The sequence below is a fragment of the Phalangium opilio genome, unplaced genomic scaffold (assembly GCF_054372755.1).
Source record: "Phalangium opilio isolate 3A_F unplaced genomic scaffold, DU_Popi_V2 ptg000073l_1, whole genome shotgun sequence".
NCBI classification, from domain to species: Eukaryota; Metazoa; Arthropoda; class Arachnida; order Opiliones; family Phalangiidae; genus Phalangium; species Phalangium opilio.
In genome coordinates, this window is record NW_028324183.1 from 1,078,611 (window position 1) to 1,085,819 (window position 7,209).

The 7,209-nt window shown below is 45.3% G+C and overlaps 3 non-coding genes across 3 annotated transcripts; all 3 read left to right on the top strand.

Moving 5' to 3' along the window:
* The first annotated feature begins 276 nt into the window (after positions 1 to 276).
* On the top strand, positions 277 to 349 carry TRNAN-AUU (transfer RNA asparagine (anticodon AUU)). Its single transcript has one exon. It is a non-coding gene; the product is annotated as a tRNA-Asn (tRNA).
* A 2,821-nt stretch (positions 350 to 3,170) lies between these two features.
* Positions 3,171 to 3,243, top strand: TRNAK-UUU (transfer RNA lysine (anticodon UUU)). Its single transcript has one exon. It is a non-coding gene; the product is annotated as a tRNA-Lys (tRNA).
* A 3,552-nt stretch (positions 3,244 to 6,795) lies between these two features.
* TRNAI-AAU (transfer RNA isoleucine (anticodon AAU)) lies at positions 6,796 to 6,868 on the top strand. The gene has a single exon. It is a non-coding gene; the product is annotated as a tRNA-Ile (tRNA).
* The last annotated feature ends 341 nt before the right edge of the window (positions 6,869 to 7,209 follow it).

The window sequence follows — 7,209 nt, forward strand, 5'->3', positions numbered from 1 at the left end:
TGGCGTAATGGTTAGCGCGTTCGGCTGTTAACCGAAAGGTTGGTGGTTCGAGCCCAACCGCGAGCGTTGTTTGGAAGTCTTAGAAGTAACGTAAAAAGGCACAATACGTGAAAATCAATATTTCTCTAAGCTTCCGTGGCGCAATGGTTAGCGCGTTCGGCTGTTAACCGAAAGGTTGGTGGTTCGAGCCCACCCGGGAGCGTTGTTTTGAAGATTTAGAAGTAACGTAAAAAGGCAAAATTTTTCCACAATACGTGGCAATCAATATTTTTCAAAGCTTCCGTGGCGCAATGGTTAGCGCGTTCGGCTATTAACTGAAAGGTTGGTGGTTCGAGCCCACCCGGGAGCGTTGTTTTGAAGTCTTAGAAGTAACGTAAACAGGCAAAATTTTTCCACAATACGTGACAATCAATGTTGTTCTAAGCTTCCTTGGCGCAATGGTTAGCGCGTTCGGCTGTTAACCGAAAGGTTGGTGGTTCGAGCCCACCCGGGAGCGTTGTTTAGAAGTTTTAGAAGTAACGTAAAAAGGCAAAATTTTTCCGCAATACCTGACAATCAATAATTTTCTAAGCTTCCGTGGCGCAATGGTTAGCGCGTTCGGCCGTTAACCGAAAGGTTGGTGGTTCGAGCCCACCCGGGAGCGTTGTTTTGACGTCTTAGAAGTAACGTAAAAAGGCAAAAGTTTCCACAATACGTGACAATCAATGTTTTTCTAAGCTTCCGTGGCGCAATGGTTAGCGCGTTCGGCTGTTAACCGTAAGGTTGGTGGTTCGAGCCTACCACTGAGCGTTGTTTTGAAGTCTTAGAAGTAACGTAAAAAGGCAAAATTTTTCCACAATACGTGACAATCAATCTTTTCTAAGCTTCCATGGCGCAATGGTTAGCGCTTTCGGCTGTTAACCGAAAGGTTGGTCGTTTGAGCCCACCCGGGAGCCTTGTTTTGAAGTCTTAGAAGTAACGTAAAAAGACAAAATTTTTCCACAATACGTGACAATCAATGTTATGCTAAGCTTCCATGGCGCAATGGTTAGCGCGTTCAGGTAAAAATAGAAAGGTTAGTGGTTCGAGCCTTCCACTGAGCGTTGTTTTGAAGTCTTAGAAATAACGTAAAAAGGCAAACGTTTTCCACAATACGCGGCAATCAATCTTTTTCTAAGCTTCCGTGGCGTAATGGTTAGCGCGTTCGGCTGTTAACCGAAAGGTTGGTGGTTCGAGCCCACCCGGGAGCGTTGTTTTGAAGATTTAGAAGTAACGTAAAAAGGCACAATACGTGAAAATCAATATTTCTCTAAGCTTCCGTGGCGCAATGGTTAGCGCGTTCGGCTGTTAACCGAAAGGTTGGTGGTTCGAGCCCAACCGGGAGCGTTGTTTTGAAGATTTAGAAGTAACGTAAAAACGCAAAATTTTTCCACAATACGTGACAATCAATGTTTTACTAAGCTTCCGTGGCGCAATGGTTAGCGCGTTCGGCTGTTAACCGAAAGGTTGGTGGTTCGAGCCCACCCGGGAGCGTTGTTTTGAAGTCTTAGAAGTAACGTAAAAAGGCAAAATTTTTCCACAATACGTGACAATCAATGATTTTCTAAGCTTCCGTGGCGCAATGGTTAGCGCGTTCGGCTGTTAACCGAAAGGTTGGTGGGTCGAGCCAACCCAAGAGCTTTGATTTGAAGTCTTAGAAGTAAGGTAAAAAGGCAAAATTTTTAAACAAACATGACAATCAATCTTTTTCTAAGCTTCCGTGGCGCAATGGTTAGCGCGTTCGGCTTTTAACCGAAAGGGAGGTCGTTCGAGCCCACCCGGGACCCTTGTTTTGAAGACTTAGAAGTAACGTAAAAAGGCAAAATGTTTCCACAATACATGACAATCAATCTTTTTCTAAGCTTCCGTGGCGCAATGGTTAGCGCGTTCGGCTGTTAACCGAAAGGGAGATCGTTCGAGCCCACCCGGGAGCCTTGTTTTGAAGTCTTAGAAGTAACGTAAAAAGGCAAAATTTTTCCGCAATACCTGACAATCAATCATTTTCTTAGCTTCCGTGGCGCAATGGTTAGCGCGTTCGGCTGTTAACCGAAAGGTTGGTGGTTCGAGCCCAACCGCGAGCGTTGTTTGGAAGTCTTAGAAGTAACGTAAAAAGGCACAATACGTGAAAATCAATATTACTCTAAGCTTCCGTGGCGCAATGGTTAGCGCGTTCGGCTGTTAACCGAAAGGTTGGTGGTTCGAGCCCACCCGGGAACGTTGTTTTGAAGTTTTAGAAGTAACGTAAAAAGGCAAAATTTTTCCACAATACGTGGCAATCAGTCTTTTTCAAAGCTTCCGTGGCGCAATGGTTAGCGCGTTCGGCTGTTAACTGAAAGGTTGGTGGTTCGAGCCCACCCGGGAGCGTTGTTTTGAAGTCTTAGAAGTAACGTAAAAAGGCAAACTTTTCCCACAATACGTGACAATCAGTGTTTTTCTAAACTTCCGTGGCGCAATGGTTAGCGCGTTCGGCTGTTAACCGAAAGGTTGGTGGTTCGAGCCCACCCGGGTGCGTTGATTTGAAGTCTTAGAAGTAACGTTAAAAGGCAAAATCTTTCCACAATACGTGAAAATCAATGTTGTAATAAGCTTCCGTGGCGCAATGGTTAGCGCGTTCGGCTGTTAACCGAAAGGTTGGTGGTTCGAGCCCAACCGCGAGCGTTGTTTGGAAGTCTTAGAAGTAACGTAAAAAGGCACAATACGTGAAAATCAATATTTCTCTAAGCTTCCGTGGCGCAATTGTTAGCGCGTTCGGCTGTTAACCGAAAGGTTGGTGGTTCGAGCCCACCCGGGAGTGTTGTTTTGAAGTCTTAGAAGTAACGTAAAAAGGTCACAATTTTTCCGCAATACCTGACAATCAATCATTTTCTTAGCTTCCGTGGCGTAATGGTTAGCGCGTTCGGCTGTTAACCGAAAGGTTGGTGGTTCGAGCCCAACCGCGAGCGTTGTTTGGAAGTCTTAGAAGTAACGTAAAAAGGCACAATACGTGAAAATCAATATTTCTCTAAGCTTCCGTGGCGCAATGGTTAGCGCGTTCGGCTGTTAACCGAAAGGTTGGTGGTTCGAGCCCACCCGGGAGCGTTGTTTTGAAGATTTAGAAGTAACGTAAAAAGGCAAAATTTTTCCACAATACGTGGCAATCAATATTTTTCAAAGCTTCCGTGGCGCAATGGTTAGCGCGTTCGGCTTTTAACTGAAAGGTTGGTGGTTCGAGCCCACCCGGGAGCGTTGTTTTGAAGTCTTAGAAGTAACGTAAACAGGCAAAATTTTTCCACAATACGTGACAATCAATGTTGTTCTAAGCTTCCGTGGCGCAATGGTTAGCGCGTTCGGCTGTTAACCGAAAGGTTGGTGGTTCGAGCCCACCCGGGAGCGTTGTTTTGACGTCTTAGAAGTAACGTAAAAAGGCAAAAGTTTCCACAATACGTGACAATCAATGTTTTTCTAAGCTTCCGTGGCGCAATGGTTAGCGCGTTCGGCTGTTAACCGTAAGGTTGGTGGTTCGAGCCTACCACTGAGCGTTGTTTTGAAGTCTTAGAAGTAACGTAAAAAGGCAAAATTTTTCCACAATACGTGACAATCAATCTTTTCTAAGCTTCCATGGCGCAATGGTTAGCGCTTTCGGCTGTTAACCGAAAGGTTGGTCGTTTGAGCCCACCCGGGAGCCTTGTTTTGAAGTCTTAGAAGTAACGTAAAAAGACAAAATTTTTCCACAATACGTGACAATCAATGTTATGCTAAGCTTCCATGGCGCAATGGTTAGCGCGTTCAGGTAAAAATAGAAAGGTTAGTGGTTCGAGCCTTCCACTGAGCGTTGTTTTGAAGTCTTAGAAATAACGTAAAAAGGCAAACGTTTTCCACAATACGCGGCAATCAATCTTTTTCTAAGCTTCCGTGGCGTAATGGTTAGCGCGTTCGGCTGTTAACCGAAAGGTTGGTGGTTCGAGCCCACCCGGGAGCGTTGTTTTGACGTCTTAGAAGTAACGTAAAAAGGCAAAATTTTTCCACAATACGTGACAATCAATGATTTTCTAAGCTTCCGTGGCGCAATGGTTAGCGCGTTCGGCTGTTAACCGAAAGGTTGGTGGGTCGAGCCAACCCAAGAGCTTTGATTTGAAGTCTTAGAAGTAAGGTAAAAAGGCAAAATTTTTAAACAAACATGACAATCAATCTTTTTCTAAGCTTCGGTGGCGCAATGGTTAGCGCGTTCGGCTTTTAACCGAAAGGGAGGTCGTTCGAGCCCACCCGGGACCCTTGTTTTGAAGACTTAGAAGTAACGTAAAAAGGCAAAATGTTTCCACAATACATGACAATCAATCTTTTTCTAAGCTTCCGTGGCGCAATGGTTAGCGCGTTCGGCTGTTAACCGAAAGGGAGATCGTTCGAGCCCACCCGGGAGCCTTGTTTTGAAGTCTTAGAAGTAACGTAAAAAGGCAAAATTTTTCCGCAATACCTGACAATCAATCATTTTCTTAGCTTCCGTGGCGCAATGGTTAGCGCGTTCGGCTGTTAACCGAAAGGTTGGTGGTTCGAGCCCAACCGCGAGCGTTGTTTGGAAGTCTTAGAAGTAACGTAAAAAGGCACAATACGTGAAAATCAATATTACTCTAAGCTTCCGTGGCGCAATGGTTAGCGCGTTCGGCTGTTAACCGAAAGGTTGGTGGTTCGAGCCCACCCGGGAGCGTTGTTTTGAAGTTTTAGAAGTAACGTAAAAAGGCAAAATTTTTCCACAATACGTGGCAATCAGTCTTTTTCAAAGCTTCCGTGGCGCAATGGTTAGCGCGTTCGGCTGTTAACTGAAAGGTTGGTGGTTCGAGCCCACCCGGGAGCGTTGTTTTGAAGTCTTAGAAGTAACGTAAAAAGGCAAACTTTTCCCACAATACGTGACAATCAGTGTTTTTCTAAACTTCCGTGGCGCAATGGTTAGCGCGTTCGGCTGTTAACCGAAAGGTTGGTGGTTTGAGCCCACCCGGGTGCGTTGATTTGAAGTCTTAGAAGTAACGTTAAAAGGCAAAATCTTTCCATAATACGTGAAAATCAATGTTGTAATAAGCTTCCGTGGCGCAATGGTTAGCGCGTTCGGCTGTTAACCGAAAGGTTGGTGGTTCGAGCCCAACCGCGAGCGTTGTTTGGAAGTCTTAGAAGTAACGTAAAAAGGCACAATACGTGAAAATCAATATTTCTCTAAGCTTCCGTGGCGCAATTGTTAGCGCGTTCGGCTGTTAACCGAAAGGTTGGTGGTTCGAGCCCACCCGGGAGCGTTGTTTTGAAGTTTTAGAAGTAACGTAATGAGGCAAAATTTTTCCACAATACGTGGCAATCAATCTTTTTCAAAGCTTCCGTGGCGCAATGGTTAGCGCGTTCGGCTGTTAACCGAAAGGTTGGTGGTTCGAGCCCACCCGGGAGCGTTGTTTTGACGTCTTAGAAGTAACGTAAAAAGGCAAAAGTTTCCACAATACGTGACAATCAATGTTTTTCTAAGCTTCCGTGGCGCAATGGTTAGCGCGTTCGGCTGTTAACCGTAAGGTTGGTGGTTCGAGCCTACCACTGAGCGTTGTTTTGAAGTCTTAGAAGTAACGTAAAAAGGCAAAATTTTTCCACAATACGTGACAATCAATGTTTTAATAAGCTTCCGTGGCGCAATGGTTAGCGCGTTCGGCTGTTAACCGAAAGGTTGGTGGTTCGAGCCCAACCGCGAGCGTTGTTTGGAAGTCTGAGAAGTAACGTAAAAAGGCACAATACGTGAAAATCAATATTTCTCTAAGCTTCCGTGGCGCAATGTTAGCGCGTTCGGCTGTTAACCGAAAGGTTGGTGGTTCGAGCCCACCCGGGAGCGTTGTTTTGAAGTTTTAGAAGTAACGTAAAAAGGCAAAACTTTTCCACAATACGCGGCAATCAATCTTTTTCTAAGCTTCCGTGGCGCAAGGGTTAGCGCGTTCGGCTGTTAACCGAAAGGTTGGTGGTTCGAGCCTACCCGGGAGGGTTGCTTTGAAGTCTTAGAAGTATCGTAAAAAGGCAAAATTTTTCCACAATACGCGGCAATCAATCTTTTTCTAAGCTTCCGTGGCGCAATGGTTAGCGCGTTCGGCTGTTAACCGAAAGGTTGGTAGTTCGAGCCTACCCGAGAGCGTTGTTGTGACGTCTTAGAAGTAACGTAAAAAGGCAAAATTTTTCCCCAATACGTGACAATCAATCTTTTCTAAGCTTCCATGGCGCAATGGTTAGCGCTTTCGGCTGTTAACCGAAAGGTTGGTCGTTCGAGCCCACCCGGGAGCCTTGTTTTCAAGTCTTAGAAGTAACGTAAAAAGACAAAATTTTTCCACAATACGTGACAATCAATGTTATGCTAAGCTTCCATGGCGCAATGGTTAGCGCGTTCGGCTTTTAACCGAAAGGGAGGTCGTTCGAGCCCACCCGGGAGCCTTGTTTTGAAGACTTAGAAGTAACGTAAAAAGGCAAAATGTTTCCACAATACATGACAATCAATCTTTTTCTAAGCTTCCGTGGCGCAATGGTTAGCGCGTTCGGCTGTTAACCGAAAGGGAGATCGTTCGATCCCACCCGGGAGCCTTGTTTTGAAGTCTTAGAAGTAACGTAAAAAGGCAAAATTTTTCCGCAATACCTGACAATCAATCATTTTCTTAGCTTCCGTGGCGCAATGGTTAGCGCGTTCGGCTGTTAACCGAAAGGTTGGTGGTTCGAGCCCAACCGCGAGCGTTGTTTGGAAGTCTTAGAAGTAACGTAAAAAGGCACAATACGTGAAAATCAATATTACTCTAAGCTTCCCTGGCTCAATGGTTAGCGCGTTCGGCTAATAACCGAAAGGTTGGTGGTTCGAGCCCACCCGGGAGCGTTGTTTTGAAGTCTTAGAAGTAACGTAAAAAGGCAAAATTTTTCCACAATACGTGACAATCAATGTTTTACTAAGCTTCCTTGGCGCAATGGTTAGCGCGTTCGGCTGAAAACCGAAAGGTTGGTAGTTCGAGCCTACCCGGGAGCGTTGTCTTGACGTCTTAGAAGTAACGTAAAAAGGCAAAATTTATCCACAATACGTGACAATCAATCTTTTCTAAGCTTCCATGGCGCAATGGTTAGCGCTTTCGGCTGTTAACCGAAAGGTTGCTCGTTCGAGCCTACCCGGGAGCGTTGTTGTGACGTCTTAGAAGTAACGTAAAAAGGCAAAATTTTTCCACA